The sequence below is a fragment of the Myxine glutinosa genome, chromosome 5 (assembly GCF_964187855.1).
Source record: "Myxine glutinosa chromosome 5, kmMyxGlut1.1, whole genome shotgun sequence".
In the NCBI taxonomy this organism is placed as follows: domain Eukaryota; kingdom Metazoa; phylum Chordata; class Myxini; order Myxiniformes; family Myxinidae; genus Myxine; species Myxine glutinosa.
The window spans coordinates 83,612,883-83,632,082 of record NC_136265.1 but is presented as its reverse complement, the minus strand read 5'-3'; the positions used below and the strand labels follow the sequence as shown (position 1 = coordinate 83,632,082).

At 45.0% G+C, this 19,200-nt stretch overlaps 1 long non-coding RNA gene across 1 annotated transcript in view; it reads right to left on the bottom strand.

Moving 5' to 3' along the window:
* Nucleotides 1-8,255, bottom strand: part of LOC144892321 (uncharacterized) — a 340,168-nt gene extending 331,913 nt beyond the window's left edge. Inside the window, exon 1 of the long non-coding RNA XR_013623513.1 lies at nt 7,856-8,255. This is a non-coding gene — a long non-coding RNA (uncharacterized LOC144892321). The remainder of the gene's footprint in view (nt 1-7,855) is intronic.
* Between the last annotated feature and the right edge of the window lie 10,945 nt (nt 8,256-19,200).

The window sequence follows — 19,200 nt, the reverse complement described above, 5'->3', positions numbered from 1 at the left end:
TTTAAAGAAAACAGCACGTTTTGTTAAACAAGTAAAATTTACAACCACAACACCTGGTTATACTGACCATACACCTTTCCTCATTGAATTTAACTACCTGCTTACAATTGAATTTTATAAAGAAGGACATATAGTTAATATGCGAATTAATAAATGGGGGTATGATATGCCTGATTTAGGGTATAATTGGTCTTTTTCAATAAACATAGAAGACCTACATGATTTTAATCAGTCTCATAAAGAAGAATATTATCCACTTGGTGAGGATAAGGATTTATGTGGAAGTACAATTAATAAACAACAAATACATGGTTTTAAGAAAAGAAAAATATATGATAGTATAGCGATGGTTAGCATGACAAAGAAGGAAGGTCATGAGATAAGGATAGAAAGCCAAGGAATACAAACCAATTTGGTAGTGGGAAGATGGGGTGGTATTACCTGTCATAATATTAATCTCACATATATTTCTGATACATAAATGGCAGGAAGAAGACTACAAGAGAATTATAATTTTTGTATTCAAGGATACCTACAAGAAAAGGGTGCTCGGTATTACATACCTTATGATTTGGAGCATATACATGGGAATTTTGTCATTAAAAACTGGCCTTATACTGATATTGTTAAACCCACAAATAGAGACTTGTTTAAAATATTAAATAAAAATGAACTTCTCAAAGTTATGAAATATAAAACTCTTTTAGAAATCGTCAACAAATCTTATTGGTATCCTATTATGAGAAAAATAATTATAGATACAAGAATATCTCAAAATCCAGATGAGTATATGTATAATATTCTTTGGGGCGCAAGCTCAAGGGTAGCAAGGGATGAGGAAGGAGTTAAAGAAGAGAGGAGGAAAGAGAGAAGGAGGAGAAGGAGGAAAGGGAGAAAAAGAAGAAGGAGGAAAGGGAGAAAAAGGAGAAGGAGGAAAGGGAGAAAAAGGAGAGGGAGAAAAAGGAGAAGGAGGAGAGGGAGAAAAAGGAGAGGGAGGAAAGGGAGAAAAGAGAGAAGGAAGAGAGGGAGAAAAAGGAGAAGGAGGAAAGGGAAAAAAAGGAGAGGGAGGAAAGGGAGAAAAGAGAGAAGGAGGAGAGGGAGGAAAGGGAGAAAAGAGAGAAGGAGGAGAGGGAGCAAAGAGAGAGGGAGGAAAAATATAAAAAGATGGAAATCAGTGAGATTAATAAAAGATTGAACGTATTACAGCAAATAAATCAAACTCAACGCACTGAGGAGGAAAATAAAGAAATGAAAAGTCTAATGGAAATATTATTTTCAAGAATAACGGCGTCAATGTCTTCACTTTCAGGGAGGAGATTTAAACGAGAAAGTGGTGAAGAAGAAGAAGAAGGAAAAGATTATGTGGTTGATGATGTTGGTGTTATTGACTTTAGTTAGTTTTATTTGTAAATAAATGGAGGAGAGAGTGAAGGCATTCCTTAGGATTCTTTATGTTTTAAAAATTAAGATAGAAATGTATATGTTGAAAACCAAAAAGGTTTTGATCCTCTGTCGGAATTTTTCTGATAAATAAATATGAGTTATTGTCTCAAATGTAAAAAGAAAACTAAATCTAAAAATATCTCTTATGTTAAAGCTAAAAATAATAGAGTTTATCAAAAAGGAATATGTCAAGTGTGTGGCTCTAAAAAGTGCCAATTCATCTCTCCTAAAAGAGGAGGAGACATACAAAGGTTTCTCTCAGGAAGTAAATTTACAACAACTGGAATTCCAGGGGAATTACATCTACCTGGATATTCGTTCTGTGGTCCTGGAACAAACCTAGATAAAAGATTAGATGAGGCTGACAATCCTAAATCTTGGTCTAAACCTATAAATAGGGTTGATGAAGTGTGTATGAAGCATGATATTGCTTATGGGAAAACCGCTACATTGGATGAAAAACATGAAGCAGACAGAGAAATGTTATATAATTTGTCTTTGATACAAAATCCTACATTGAGAGAGAAAGTTGATAGGTTTATTGTTTAAAAAATGATAAGTGTCAAATTGAAACTTGGTCTTGGTTATTCACCCTCAAAAAACTATTAGACTCCAATGATGTTATCAAGACTGAGGAGCTTTTGGCTAATGAATTACACAAACCTATAATCACAAAGTTTAAAAGAAGGAAAGTTTATTCTAAATACACCGACCACATATGGTCCGCTGATTTAATTGAATTGAATAATGACAGGGGATACAGGTATGCTTTAACCGTTATTGATTTGAGGAGTAGATTTGCCTGGGTTGTTCCGTTGAAAAACAAGAGAGGTAATACTTTAATGTTAGCCTTTAAGCTAATATTTGATAGGGATAAAAGGAAACCAAAAAAGTTATGGACCGATGAGGGAACAGAGTTCTATAACAAAATATTTATGAAATTTCTTAAAGGGGAGGGTATTAAATTATACAGCACCTTTAATGAAGGAAAAGCAGTTGTTATTGAGCGTTTTAATCGCACTTTGAAAGAGAGACTATATAAAAAATTCACACAACTCGGTTCTCAAAAATGGGTGTATTTAATTCAGGATATTGTAGATAATTACAATAATACAGTTCATTCATCAACAAAATCAAAACCATCGGAAACATTTACAAAATTTGAATATGAAAAGGAGATTAATTTGAGAAAGCCCAAGTTTAAAGTTGGTGATATTGTAAGAATATACAAATGGAAAAGTCATTTTGAGAAAGGTTATACACAAAAATGGACTCGTGAATTATTTAAAATCATTGATGTAATGGATACAGTCCCTTGGACCTACAAATTATATGATTTAAATGGAGAAGAAATCTTGGGTTCATTTTACTCACAAGAATTACAAAAAACACAAGTAAGCAGATAATACCCTTGAAAATAATAAATAAATAAATAAAATGTAATGGGGATACGTTTTTAAATCTGTGAACCCCAAACACAGAATCCCACAACTTTTTAGTTGGGGCTTAACTTTTGTGTGTGTATAATGGGGATACGTTTTTAAATCTGTGAACCCCAAACACAGAATCCCACAACTTTTCAGTTGGGGCTTAACTTTTGTGTGTGTGTGTATGTGTGAGTGAGTCATAATAATATACAAACCCTAACCCAACCCCATCCCTAACCCAACCCCATCCCTAACCCAAACCCATCTCTAACCCAAACCCATCCCTAACCCAACCCCATCCCTAACCCAGCCCCATCCCTAACCCAACCCCATCCCTAACCCAATCCCATCCCTAACCCAACCCTATCCCTAACCCAACCCCATCCCCAACCCAACCCCATCCCTAACCCAACCCCATCCCCAACCCCATCCCTAACCCAACCCATCCCTAACCCTCACATTCAAAATCCCATCCCTAACCCAACCCCATCCCTAACCCAAGCCCAACCCTAACCCTCACATTCAAAATCCCACCCTAACCCAACCCCATCCCTAACCCAACCCCATCCCTAACCCTCACATTCAAAATCCCACCCTAACCCTAACATAATCTTTTTTTTTTCTTCTTTAAATACGTATTTCATTTTTTTTTCCTCCTCTTCTGCCAATTCTGTCTTTCAAGGCTTTCAAGTTTGAAGAAGTAGAAATGGGAAGAAAGAATTTTCCAGCATTTTCTTCCTCGAACTTTCTTGATATTGCTTAAATCAAGCGTCATTAAACAAAGAACATTGTTCATTGCTTTAGAATGCAAAGAGTCTCCAAGATGGACCCCACAGGTAGAGTCTCCAAAATAAAACCAACTTTCCAAGTTCCCAAGGTATAACCACATTCCTGTTGAGCCTCCAAGATAGGTATCACATTCCGAGTCATCAAAACAAAACCCCCATTCCGAGTCTCCAAAAATATAACCATCTTTCCAAGTCTCCAAGGTAGAACCACAATTTTCAGAAATATTGGGGGTTTCCGTGATAAGTCTCACATAGTATAACTGCGGACCATCAGGGAAAACTTCCCTTTCCCAATTTTTTAGGGTTTCTATGATGTGTCTCACATAGTATAACTGCGGACCATCAGGGAGAACTCTCCTTGCCCAATTTTTTAGGGTTTCTATGATGTGTCTCACATAGTATAACTGCGGACCATCAGGGAGAATTCCCGTTTCCCAATTTTCAGAAATTTGTGGGTCTCCAATGTATGACTTGTATTCTGACTCATCAAGGTAGAACTTGTTCAGTGGGTTTTGTTTTGATAACTCACAACAAGTATCATCATGGTAAAACTCTTTTTCAGGATTTTGTGGATCTACAAGGTATAACTCTTTGGCTGGATCATCAAGGTAGAACTCGTTCTGGGGGTCTTGGTTGTTCAAAAAGTCTTCAAACAAAAAAATAACTTCATCCCAAGTTGTGTTAAAAGCAGAATTTTCATTTCGTATCTCAGATACAATTTCCTGTGAAAGAAAATAACAATGTATTAATTTAATACAATATTTTTATTTGTATAAATCAAGCTCTATGAATATTAAAATAAACTTTGTTAACTCTTACACGAGTCTCATCTAAAAAAAAAAAAAAAAAAAAAAAAAAATTAAATAAATAAATAAACAAACTTACCTCCATTGATAAGAGGTTCGAGTCCAGTTCATCAATCTGAAGGTTGAGTTCTACACAGGTAGTAGGACTCCAAGGAATAGCAAAGTTATCCCATTCCATTTCGGCATAGTAGTCCATTCTCAAGTGAAGCAGAAAGCGTGTTTGAAAAAGCCTGTGTGGTCGGTGCCTTTGAAAAGAAGGGCTGGGTGTGTGTCATTTCCTGTGGAAATTCCCTGGGCAAACCTGGGCGTGTCTTAACTGGAAATGATGTGATGGAAATTCCCTGAAAATGATGTAATGTATTACCTGGAAATGATACAATGCTGAAGAGTTTATAAAGTGGGTGGGACTTAAAAAAGTGGGTGGGGCTTAGCAGAAGTGGGCGGGGATTAGCAAAAGTGGGCGGAGCCTAGTAAAAAGTGGGCGGTGCCTAGTAAAAATGTGGGCGGAGCTTACCAAAAAGTGTGCGGCACTGGAGGCGCTCAGACAATAACATTGAGGGAGGTTTATCATTTTATTTTAGCTCAGTTAAAATATCTTGATAAAGAACCAAACTCAAACATATTTTTTGTTAATGTATTAGACGGTGAGGAGAGTTGTAGGAGAATTAAATTATTTCCCACACATAAACAAATATTTGTAGGGTCGTTGTTTGAGTGGGTCAAAGATGATTCACCAGATGATATTAAGAGTAAAAGGTTAAAAGGTCCATAAGGTCAGAAGGATCACAGGTTCACACAGAAGGACCATTGTTTAAGTGGTCTAATGAATAAGGATAACATGTCAAAAGGTTAGAAGGTTCGTAAAGAACAGGGTGAGAGAAATAGAGGTGTTTAGGGGCAATGAGGGAATGGAAAAATTAACATGTAAGTGAATGGGGATTTGGGGTGTCCCAGAACCAACATTATTACACTACTCATATCAATGAGATGGTCACCAAATTATTTCTGATATGGGGAATTCGGTGGGAAGTAGGCAATTCAAAGATGTCAACTTAACCCACATAGTTGAGGTGAGAAGGTATGCGATCGCTGAAGACCTCCCATGCATTCAAATCATTGGGTACGTAGAGTCCAACAGCTCCTCCAATGCGATCACGATGAAATGGCTGAAATCCAGGAAGTTTGCAAGCTGAGGCTGAGGCTGGTCTCAGGCGAAAAGCAGATTTCGCTTCCAGCTGAGATGAGTGAGTATTTGCTCAATTTCTACATTCCCCTTGTACCACGTTGAAATCTTGTCCAAAATGGGATTGTCCACCAAAAGTGCTGTTTGTTGTGCTCCTTGCAACAGAACTCTACATGTGGCTATGTATTTTGCTTTGAGCAACAAACGTCGTAACGTGGAGTGGGGTTGCTTGGTTTCTTGCATAATTAATTTATCATATTTTTTTGACGGGGAACTGCGAGTGATTATTTAATTATATATCCGCTGTTTAGTTACTCCCGCCAGGGAGTAATGCATTCACTCGTGTCCGTGTGTGTGTGTGTTCATGTGTTCGTGAACAAGATATCTGGAAAAGTTCTGAATGGATTTGGATGAAAGTTGGTGGGATGATTGCCCTTGGGATAAGGAAGAATTGGTTAGTTTTTGGTGAAGCTCAGGATATTATTCCCAATACAGGATTTTTTGAAGGATTTTTTTACCATTGGAAGATAGGGCTCATTTTTTTTTTAACATTATCTTCTATATACAGCAATACCCCGGCCTACGTCATTAATTGGTTCCATAAGCCGTGACGTAACTCGGTTTTTGACGTAAACTGGGCGTAATGTTTTAAAAATGCCTTAAAATGAAGACAAACACCGTGAAACTAGAGTAAATAACTGGAGGAGGCTGCGGCTTCACCCTGAATCTTTGCTGCTCCCCGCCAGGAGTCCCTCCATTGTTTTCTATCGGTCGGGTCTTCTCCTTGAACGGGGTGAGCGGGCTTGTGTGCCGAGTGGCTCCACGGCCCACTTCACCACGGCGTGCTTTACCCATTGTGTCTGAGCAGTTTCACCGGTGGTCGTGCCGTGTCGTCTGTGACGAACGAACAAGCTCAGGGTTCCGTGAACCTGGCCGCCCTGGGGATCGACGCTCGCCTCCTAATTGTAGGCATGCCCCATCGTTCCTCGAGCGGCCGAAGTTGCGTGCTTCTTTTTTATGGACGATGCGATATACGCAGAAACGACGACATACAAGCAGGCATTTGCAAATCCATGCACATGTGCACATGCACACGTCGATCGGTTTGTCGACGCCGGATGCCGGCGAGGTGCCCGATGAGGCACCCTGACTCGAGGCATGACACGGTCGTTCGTTTCACATGGGCCATGGCCCATGGGGCCTGCCCTCGTCGCGGACATTGCACACTCTGCACGGTGACGTGGCGTGACGTGACGTCTGCCGCGGACGGTCGTCCGAGCCGGCATCGTGGTCATGTTTTGCCATTGCCACGTTACGTTGGTTGTTTTACAAAGTAAAGGAACCTTTACACAGTAAAGGAATAATCACAAAAATACCAGCGAAAGGCAAAGCAAGCACGCGACCGCAGCACAGGACATAATGCATATGGCGTCACCTTTGTTTTGAATGAGAACTAGCAGCTACGCATACGTACAGTATACTGTACGTACATTTTTTTGTATTTTTAATGTGCTTTTTATTGTATTTTAAATTGTTTTTTAGCTTCTTTTATTGTTAATTTATGTACTATTTTATTTATTTTAAATATATTTTTAAGGAAAAATTAATTTTTTTCACGTCCTATTATGATGTAGGAGTGACGTAAAGTCGCACATAATGACATTCGCTGAACTGAAATTTACTCTTGAAGAGAGTCGTAAAGTCGGATTTGACGTAGGTTGAAATGGCGTAAAACGGGGTATTGCTGTATTCTATATTTAACATTGTGATATGAAAATAGTTTTCATATTTGTTGTAAATGTAGTTTAAACTCGTGGTTATGCGTGAGAGCGGTGTATTTTTTTTAGCAGCATCGTCTTCAATGTTCTTTTTTTTTTTTCTAATAAAGACATATTCTGTCATTTTAAAACCACCAAAGTGTGTATTAGGTTTCCCCGTTTCATAAAATGTAGCGTTTGATACGTATAATACTTTAAAACTGTTTTTTTTGTTTGTTTGTTTTTACCTCAGAAGATATATCAACATTTAGCTCAGCGAATGTCATTCGTGGTGTCAGTATTTGATGAACTTATGAAGACTTAGTTCCAGATTTGTCAATGGCTGAGGTATATTAACAAACGAATAAAACAGATTTGGCAAAATTCCAACTTTTAAAAAAAAGATCGCATATATTCACCCAGGGTTGTGAGAGGCTAAAGATGAAGAAACCTCGCATGGGCTTCCCAGACCAAATAGATAATTCTGGTTCTGGCTCTGCGATTTTCAGGTTTATTACTCCCGCGAGGGAGTAACGCATTCGATCGTGTCCGTCCGTGTGTGTGTGTGTGTGTTCGTATGTTCATGTGTTCGTGTGTTTGTGAACAAGATATCTGGAAAAGTTCTGAACGGATTTGGATGAAAGTTGGTGGGATGATTGCCCTTTGGATAAGGAAGAATTGATTAGTTTTTGGTGAAGCTCAGGATATTATTCCAGATCCAGGAATTTTTTTTGGAAATTTTTTTGGGAAAGATTTTTTCTGTTTTACTGCATTAAAGCTTTTATTATTATTCTTAAATTATGTTTTTCTCCTCTAATTCCGTGATATATCAAAATAAATTCTCTGACAGTTAGGGCTTACTTTCGTTTTCATTTATTGTTTTGGGGATGTTAAACAAAACGTATTATTCCAACTAAACCCACGGTGGGAGTATGCGCTCTACTGAGTGGCGTTCTAGTATATATATATATATATATATATATATATATATATATATATATATATATATATATATATATATATATATATATATATATATATATATATATATATATATATATATATATATATATATAGATATATATATATATATATATATATATATTATATATTGTTATGAATTTTGGGGTAGGGGGATATATAGATTCAGGTAGATCTGTGTAGGTATCACGCTCCGGTTGTTGTGAAGAAGAAGAACCCTTTTGATGTACAGCAAGTCAGGGACCTGTGTAGCCCGAATGTCGGATTAAGTGTATCTTCGTCCCCATTTTGAGGAATGGGGCATGATAAGTAGAATAGGGACTAAGCTAATTCCCCGGTGTGTCAAACCTGTGATCATTCCATTGTCCAATATGGCAACACACATAGACACGTAGATTACGAATCCATTCCCATTAGCACACACATTAATTAATCCCCCTGCGCCACAATAACAATGAAACTGACAGGAAGAACAGTCAGGAAGCGGCTGCGCATTGCGCACCATGGTGATGGAACATTGCTCAGGCAGGCAATAGCCACGCCCAGAAGGACTCGTGATTGACCGGGGGGAGGGGCGAGTAAGAAGAAGGCCGCCTTTTGGCAGAGTAGGAAGAGACGAGCTGATTGGTCAGCGACCAATGGCATGAGGGGAGTAGCATGAAGTGCTTGGCGATTGGGAAGGGATGACGCAATAAGAGGATTCGAGAGATTGAGAAGCGAGGCAGGGATTGGGGAGAAAGAGGGCTGACATCACGAGACGGCCGGTAAAACCACTCGCTCGCCAGAATATTTCTCTCTCTATGTCTCTGTCTCTGTCTGTCTCTCTCTGTCTCTGTCTCTCGTAATCACAGAACGTTGCTGCGCAGCGTTTCTCGTGGTGCACGTCGTATGGTAGTGCTGCCCTTCCTCCCTTTCTCCCGCTTTACTCTCTTTAATCTAAACGTTTCATTTCCTGCGAGTTTGAGAGTGAGAGAGCGCACTCAATCCCACGTTGCTTGTTTGCTTCAGGTATCGAGTGTTTCCCCATGCCCGTGGCCATGGCGAACATCGAGGATTTTTCCAGTATGGAAAGGTTGAGTCGGAAAAATGGTTTGTCGTGTACACCACCTTCTGAGGTGATGGTGGAGCAGATCGTTTTGTGTGTCGGTAAATGTATCGGTATGCACAATGTAATTGCTGCATCGAGGATGAATCATCGCGCCGTCATCTTCGTCTCGAAAGAGAAAATGGTGACGCAGCTCGTCGAGACCGGTTTGACTGTCGAGCCGGATATCTTCGTGTTTGTTTCACCGTTGGATGCACCTTCGGTGAAAGTAATCGTATCCAATATTCCACCCTTCATCCGACACTGGCAGATTAAGACTGCTTTGGAGCAGTATGGTAACGTCATTGTTGTGAAATCAATCAAGTCCACAACTTTGTCCCATAGGTAGGTTTAATAACAATCAGATCTCTGGCGTCATCCTGTAAAATACAATCATGCAATATATGTATCAGGATCTTGGCATCATACAGAAAGGATCGATATCAGTCAATGCAAGCAAGTCTAGAATATGAGCGGGTACGTACCATCCAAGTCTACATGTCATCGTATAATGTCGCAGGAGTGGCTCAGAGTCGCGGACGTCCGAGGTCTTATAGACGCCTCTCAGCAGTTTAAGTGAGCATCACACCTGGGTTCAACTTTGATACATTTTCACTACATTCTCCCCGCCGTTAGAACTACGCTGCCGCTAGGCAGGAAGCAAGCGTGCGTCAGCATTAATTGATTGGGGATGTCATTCCATGTCAGTCGGTCCAGCCGTAGTGGTCAGGGTGGCGAATTACCCTGCCAGCACGGGTCCGGAAACTACCGGGTATGACATCCCCAAGCCCGGAGTCCCCTGCATCGGAGTAGCCGCTGGAGGCAGGTGTCGGAGGGGGCACCTCAGTGCCTTCAGGCAGGGGTGTACCTGGCGAAGGGAGGGACGGCAGATGCTCCATAGGGGAAGCTTCGGGAGAGTCCATAGACTCGTAGATCGGTTCATCGATATCCCTATAAGGGTCGATGACCCCACAAGGGGCGAGATGGCATACGGAGACATTGGGCTCACGTCCATCCGCCGTCATCACACGAGCATGCTCGGGATTAGCCTGGAGTACCTGCACCTTATCCACTAAGGGATCGTACTTGCTTGTGCGAACCGCACGTTTGAGATAGGCCGGCCCCGGCCCAGCGAGCCAACTGGGTAAAGATCGGATACTACCCGAGCTTCTAGGGTGGTGGAACAGTCTTTCGTGAGTAGTCTGGTTGGTGGTCGTACATGGTAGAGCCCTGATCGAGTTCAGCGCCGCAGGTAGCGACCAAGCCCATTTATCTAGGCCCCGGCCGAGGGTCCTGAGGCTTAGCATGACGGCCCTCCATATAATCCCATTGAAGCGTTCGATCTGCCCATTCGCCTGGGGTCTGTACGGAGTGGTGTAACTCGAAGCGACATTATTTTGGAGCAAGAAACACCTCAATTCCTGGGACAGGAACACCGCACCCCGATCGGTATGCACGTAGGCCGGATACCCAAACATAGAAAACAAATTCTGCAGGCACCGTATGACTGTGGCAGCCGTCATATCCACGCACGTATAAGTGAAAGGGAATCGCGAGTACTCATCAATGATTGTGAGCAGATAACGAGAGCTCCTCGACACCGGCAGCGGTCCTTGCATCTCACAACTGCATCTCACATCATAAGCGATCCGACAGCCTATGGTGCTAATGAGTCTCACGTGTACAGACTGAAAAAAATTGTTTCCGTAGCAAGGAAAGAATTTCGAAGATCTGCCACATGATAAAGTCTTAAAACTCGTTATGGTTTTATCTATTGCGAGTATAAACATAAACGGGGGCCGTGCCCCTATACGGAAGTCACATTTACGGGTATTATTGGAGCAAAGGCATGTAAACATCGCCTTTCTGCAAGATGTACGTTGTGGGGATACCTGTTCAGCCGAATGGCAGAATACAATAAGAGGTTCTTGGTTTTTCAGTTCATTTGATTGTCCTAGAGCTGGAGTCGCTTTCTGGTTTAGATCAGGAATCTCATCCGGCCAAATAGCATTTCATGAAGTCAGGTGAGGTCATTTGGCCTTTGTTGTTTTTTCTTATGGAGGCCATAAGATCACATTGTTGAATGCCTATGTCCCAAGTGATCCTTCTCAAAGAAAAGAATATTTTTCCATTCTTGATAATTGTTTAGCCCAAGTTGATTTTGGTGGTCTTGTCTGCCTAGCTGGCGATTTCAATTGCACCTTAGAGCCATCTTTGGACCGTAATGGTATAGAACCTCACCCTGAGAGTGTTTTACATTTGGCGGCTCTCCTAGTAAAATATCACCTGGTTGATGGGTGGAGATTGCAGCACCCTGGGATTAAGCAATTTTCATGGTGCCAAGCCTCTAATAACAGAGTGTCCTTTGCTCGGTTAGATAAATTTTATATCAATAATGGGTTTCGGAATTTGATTTTGTCAACGGCGATTTTTCCCTCTGGTTTTTCAGATCATCATTTGGTATCTCTAAAATTGATTTTTCCCTCTGCCCCTCGTACGAGTGCCTATTGGGTCTTCAATGTGGAGCTGCTAGAAGAACCGCATTTTTGTAATGCATTCAGAGATTTTTGGGAGTCTCTCCATGCTAGGAAAAACACTTTCCAGAGCAGGAGGCAATGGTGGGATATTGCAAAAACCCATATCAAAATTTTTTGTGAACAATATAATCTCTATCACTCGAGGGATAATTTTTTTATGATTTCTAAACTTGAAAAAGAGATTCTAGAACTGCAAGCAAATCCTACCAAGTTGAGTAGCAACACAAAAGAGTACAAAGATTTTGTAAGCAAGAAGGAGCTGCTTCATTGCCTTGTTAAAGAACGGGCACAAGGGGCTTTAGTTCGGCTAAGAATCAAAAACTTAAAACTTCTTGACTCTCCTTCTAAGTATTTCTTCTCCTTGGAGAATAAGAATAAAGCACAACAGCAAATGCTATCATTGCAATCACCAGATGGTGGGATTGTAAGTGAACCTAAAACTATCAGAAGGTTAGTAAGTGATTATTTTTCCTCTCTTTTGTGTGCTAAAGAAGTTGATTTAAATGTTGCACATACCTTTGTTGAACCATTGCCCAAGTTGTGTGAATTGCAGCGAGTCTCGCTGGAGAGCACTATTACCTTGGGGGGAATTGAGGCGTGTGCTTTTCGGTGTACCAACTGGTAAATCTCCTGGACTGGATGGCATTCCTCCGATTATTTTTGGATATTGACACCTGTGGTGCAGGTAGTGGCAAAAAAGTGCTTGGATGGGTGCATGAGTCTGTGGAATGGCTGGGCGTGTGGGCTTTGTTGGTGCGTATGGTTATTGGAGCACTCCGCCACTGGTAGTCTGTCGGCCAAGTGAGGCCGCAGGTAGGCTCTGGGAGCCAGTTAGAGTTATCAGTAGTGTTCAGCGGGGCCCGAGGATCCCAAGAGAGGACCCGGGTAGCCCAATGCCAGAGAGGGCATCAGGGGGTGAGAGAGCCAGGAGGGGCCTTCCCCAATTTAGGTAGTCGCAAGGAGCAAGGTAAGCTCTGGTGGCGACTTCAGTGGCGGAGGTGCGCAGGTAGTTGGACCTGCTAGTGGAGCCGCATGACCCAACCCCGAAAATGTGCAAAGGCACAGTGTGAAAAATTGGGGAGTGAGACCCAAATTTGGAAGGCACCAGGTGGTCAATGGGAATCAGGTTTTTAGAACCGCATAGTTTAAAGATGCCAATTGGCAGGGCATGACGCCGGTTTAGTTTAAAAGTTAATGTCAACTAGTGTAGCTAGGATGAGGAAAGCCCTTCGTGCCATCCACATCCATTCACCAAGGTGACAAAGCTCTGCACCAGCACCAAGTGACTGATTTGAGTAAGTGAGACGCATCTCGACGTGATGTGACATTGTGTGTTATTCCATCTCTTCCTTCTTGGGAGGGATTGGACGACGAATTCGGCTTAGAGGGGGATATGGGAGACAAGACGTAGTGACGGATTTGTAATTTGTAAATACAGGGAAGGGCAAGGGTAGTGTAAGCTGACACGGGGGGGGGGGGGGCGGGGGGTACGAACGCTTAGGGACGAGCTTGCTCTCCTCCCTCTCCCACGCCCCTCATGCTGCCTTACCTTGTGTTTTGGTGTGCCCTTGCACCCTTTCCACTTGCTAACTGTGCCTTGTCTTCCTCCCCACCCATGGACCCACTTTGGAGGAGGAGTGGTGCAGCAACCTGGACCTGTGCAGCTGCACGATGCTAGGCCTGTGAAGCACCCCTGCTGCACGTTGCTACACCTGTGCAGATGAACTGTGCAGTGCTTTGCTGCTGTACTCCTTATTATAACTTTGCTGCACATGCACAGACACTTTGCTGCACCACATTACACATGGACCACACGTTTTGTGGCTTTACACTTTGCTGAGCAGTCATTTGCTGCAAACTTACCTTGCATCTTTGGACCACCTATTTTGAGTGGCATCAATGTCATGCAGTTGGACCACATAGGGTTGGCCCTGCTGACAAATAAAAACGAACACGGGTTCTTGTACATTTTATTCTTGGTGTGCCAGGAAAGAAGAACTAAAAGTTTTTATTGCACACAAAGAGATGAAGCAAGAAGAAGATGCGGCCCAGCAGCAAATGGTGAACTGTGAACTTTTTGAACTGTGTTATGTGTCTTGGTGCATTGCTGTGCTTTTTCTCCCCTCCAATCTTCTTTCCACAAAAAAAACAGGTCCTGGGTTATAGAAATGTAAATAATTAGGTTTTGCAGTTGTAAATAAGATGCTACCCACCGGCTTTATGTGTAGTTTGAGATTTTTTTTTATATTTTTTTTATTTTTTTTGTATACAAAATCGAGGCTCGTGAAAGAGCTAAATTAATTCCGCAATTCGGTTAGTTGTGGGTGCGAGTCTGTTAGTTAGTTGCACAACGCAGTAGGTGGGACATATCTAGTGTTGTAAAACTGTCACATACACAGGTTAGAGTAAATGTTAGAGGGGAACCACATCTGAGTGTCACATGTAATTAAAAACTAGTCCCAAGTCTTTCTCAAAACCAGTCGTTCACACTTGTGTGGGTTCGACTCGGGGACGAGTCTGACGAGGGAGGTGGGCAGTGCTACGGTTTTGAGATTTGTACAGTAAACTCAATAAAGGTTAAAGGTTTGCCCCCCATCGTTAGTCACACGAGCAAAATGTAGCCTCATTTGTAGTATAGTTATGTCTTAGTATATGTGAGAGTAGGCCCCTTCCAGTGTTAATCCTGCGTTGTGTAAAGACAGGAGGATCGGCCCTACTTCTACAAACCATTCCACGTCCATAGGCTTGATCCATTGCGGCTAAAAAGCCCTGGTTATGCTGGGCGCGAGTTAACACGAGGTGGGCCTCGGAAGGTGGAGGAGGGTTGAGGTCGGCGCAGCGGCGAGGCGATGACGGTAAGAATGAGCTACCAATCAGTGCTCACAGCATGTGGCTGCAGCACTGCATCACAGGGTGTGGTTGGAACATTAGATCGGGCTAAGAGGGTTGGCAAAAAAATCGATTGCGCGAAGACCCCACCTCAGTTATGAGAAGGGAGAGGCACTCGTCAAGTTATGGGAGAGGTGCGCTGGAGTGAGTTCTGAGTTCTGAGAAGGGAGAGGCTCTTGAAAGGACTGACAGAGGAGAGAGAGGACGCGCTTGAAGAGGATCACTCGCACTGTATGTGTAGTGAAATTATACCAAGGTGAACCCAGGGGTGCTCGCTACGGAAGGGGCTGTCTATAAGACCCGCGGCCAGCCGGGGCGTGCGGACACTTCGGCGGGACTCCCTGTGACATTATCCTGTAGTCTAACGGTATGTACGCCCCTAATGCTGCGCTGACGATGCGCTGTGCTAACCATTTGTTATATGGTAACTTCCATTGTTGTTCTTGAAGTGCTCTGATTTAATGCCTATTGCTGCGTGTATTGTTACAGAATGTATCAACGATCTGAATGATATTAAAGCCTACGCAGAGGTAAAGTCGTGTCTGTGTTTGATTTTCACGACATTTAATATCATTCATTTCGCCGAATGGCTGACAACCACAAGATGATCGTGGTTCCGCTTCTCGGAGCCGACCCGCAAGCTGAAGGATCTGCATCGGAATTTGCTCACTGGCTCAACACGCTGCAGAATTACTTCGCTGCTCACGTGACAGAGCCAACCGCTGCGATGAGGCTGTTCGTGTTACAGTCCAAGGTCCATCACACGGTGTACAAGACCATTGCTCGATTTGAGACGTATGCTACGGCCCTGGCCGAGTTGAAGCGACTCTACATAAAGAAACGGAGCGCTGTGCACGGTCGGCATCAGCTCTCCCAGCGACGGCAACAACCGTCTGAGTCGATCGATCGATTCGCGCAGGAGCTGCGCTACCTATTGGCAGACTGCGTGCAGGACGTTCGGACTCACGAGCAAGTGCAAGACGATTTGCTCCGAGATGCATTCATATCCGGAATTAGTTCTGGGGTCTTGCGGCTCCGTCTCTTGGAGGTCGCGGAGCTGACATTTACAGAAGCACTACGGCTGGCACGTGTCTACACTGACGCTCGAGAACAAATGACCGCATATGATCACCCACGAGTCGTGGCGGGGACCTCGCAACTCGCGCGACCCGAGAGCGCGACCGCCGAGGAAACGGAGGAGGACCCGACCCCCACGACGGCCGACACTCTGGGTGCTCCGGGAGCGGACTCCGCATCCGGCCTCACCGCGGCCGCCGCTGCCAGGCCACGGCCTGCCCGGTATGCAAAATGTTATTTTTGTGGCAATCGGCAGCATCCCCGCTCTGAATGTCCAGCCCGTGAGGCAACATGTCACCTCTGCTCCACCAAAGGCCACTTTGCAAAAGTCTGCAGAAAGGCCGCTCGGGGCACGCATTCCCGAGCGACCTTGAATGGGCTCATCGCTGAGCCAACGGATCGCGCACCGGACGGGGCGCCGTGCACAGCTTTGATGAGCCGCTCTCCTCCTCGCGGGCCTCTGGCTTCTTGCCCGACCTTGGTGAGATACGTCGGGCCGCCGAAACAAATGGCGCGAACACGACCGGTCACAGAGCATCCAACCTTGACTGGCTTTCAAACGCCTACTTCAAACAGGCGACATGCTCCTACTTTGGAAATGCCTCTCGAAGTGCGGCAAACGCAGCACGTGACTCGAGCGCCATCTGATGACAGCTTTTGCGAATTACATGCTCCCCCTTTGGCATGTCAATCTGCAGATGGCAGAAATCTTTCTCACGTGGCTCGAGCGCCATCTCATGGTAGCTTTTGCGAATTACATGCTCCCCTTTTGCCATGTCAATCTGCAGATGGCAGAAATCTTTCTCACGTGGCTCGAGCGCCATCTCATGGTAGCTTTTGCGAATTACATGCTTTGGCATATGACTCTGCAGATGGCAGAGATCTTTCTCCCGTGGCTCGAGCGCCATCTGGCGGCTGCTCTCACGACCATCCCACACCCACTCTGGCAAATGGAACTACCGATGAGCCAACTGACTTCAATGCTCCTGCTGAGGCCCGAAGGATTGCTGCCGGCGTGGGATCCACCCGCGAGGCGCGATCTTCTCGCCCGGCCGGAACTATACCTGCCGGGTCTGCCGGCCTAGTGCAGGCCTTCATTCCGCTCACAGTCGCGGGCGTTGTTGCGCAAGCTCTGATTGATACGGGATCCACGGACAGTTTTATTGATCAGCGACTCGTGCATCAACATGGGTGGCCGGTTCTCGGGACAACCCGCCGGATCTTTATGGCTTCTCAGGGACTTCGGTTGAGCACTAAAGGGGCGTGTCGATTGAAACTTGTGATAAATGGCCGCACGTTCCCGGACGTGTATCTCATGGTATTACCGGCCTTATGCGCTGACGTTCTGTTAGGACTTGATTTCCTTAAGCGGCATGGTCGTTTGGAAATAGACTTCGGTGGGCCGGACACGCTCGCTGTGTGTGCCCTCGCTCAAATGGACATGGAGCCACTCTCACTGTTCCCCAACCTGACCACTGATTGTACCCCTGTAGCCATCAAATCGCGGCGCTACTCTCGCGCGGACGCGCAATTCATTGCGGAAGAAACGGCCCTGCTCTTGAAGGACGGTATCATAGAACACAGTAGGTCACCGTGGCGGGCTCAAGTCTTAGTGGTGCAGAGTGAGGCCCACCGCAGGCGAATGGTAATCGACTATTCGCAAACGATTAATCGTTTTACACAACTGGACGCCTACCCATTACCGGGGATGGACGCCCTAGTACGCCAGGTGGCCCTGTATTCCGTTTATAGCACACTCGATCTACGTAGTGCGTATCATCAAGTCCCCATCTCTAGGGCCGATCGCATCTTTACAGCCTTTGAATCGGGTCAGCGGTTGTACCAGTTCACGAGACTTCCCTTTGGGGTAACGAACGGCGTCGCTTGTTTTCAGAGAGCTATGGATGACCTCATTGCAAAGGAGCATTTGACCGATGTCTTTGTCTATCTGGACAATCTTACGGTTTGTGGGCATGACCAGGCGCATCACGACGCTAATCTAAAACGCTTCCTCGAGGTCGCGCGGAAATATCGCTTAACCATGAATGCGGCGAAGTGTCAATACTCTCTACGCACGGTAGACCTTTTGGGGTACACCGTGACCCATCGCTCCGTCTCTCCGGATAAGGAGCGTCTGCGCCCTTTGCTCGATATGGCTCCGCCTAGCGATCGGGCTTCGCTGAAACGCGCCCTGGGGCTGTTCGCCCACTACTCAAAGTGGGTGCAAAATTTCTCCGCTAAGCTCCGCCCCCTCGTGGCCTGCGACACTTTCCCCTTGGGCCCGGCCGCCCTGGCGGCCTTCGAGGGCCTTAAAGTCGACATTGCTGGCGCCGCTGTCGCAACGATTGACGAGAGTGCCTCTTTCGTTTTGGAGAGTGATGCCTCGGATCATGCGATAGCGGCGACTCTCTCCCAAGGAGGCCGCCCTGTGGCTTTCTTCTCGCGGACTCTCACCTCCGCCGAGCGGAGGCATTCGTCTGTCGAAAAGGAAGCGTACGCGATCGTCGAATCAATTCGGCGATGGCGTTCGTACCTGCTTGGGCGGAGATTCCAAATCATCACGGACCAACAGAGTGTTGCGTTTATGTACGACACCTTACATGCTCAGCGCATTAAGAATGAGAAAATCACCCGTTGGCGTATTGAACTCGCCGACTTCTGCTACACCATCAAATACCGCCCGGGGAAGGATAACCTGGTCGCTGATGCCTTATCAAGGCCGGCCACTTGCGCGGGGATCGTATCTTTGGAGGGGCTGCGCACTTTGCACAGCACTATGTGTCATCCCGGGGTAACGCGCTTCGCACACTTTGTGCGCGCGGGCAATCTGCCGTACTCGATGGAGGACATCCGCCGCATCTGCCGTGATTGCGCCATCTGTGCGGAACTCAAACCGCGTTTTTATAGCCCCCCTCTGGGGACACTCGTTAGGGCTACTAGACCGTGGGAGCGCTTGGCGGTGGACTTCAAAGGGCCGCTGCCAATGTCGAGCAACTCTCGCTATCTGCTCACTATCGTCGATGAGTATTCCCGATTCCCCTTTGCTTACACGTGCGGGGATATGTCGGCTGCCACGGTTATTCGGTGCCTGCAGAATTTGTTTTCTATGTTCGGGTATCCGGCCTACGTGCATACCGATCGGGGTGCGGTGTTCCTGTCCCAGGAAGTGAGGGGCTACTTGCTCCAACATAACGTCGCTTCGAGCTACACCACCCCGTACCGGCCCCA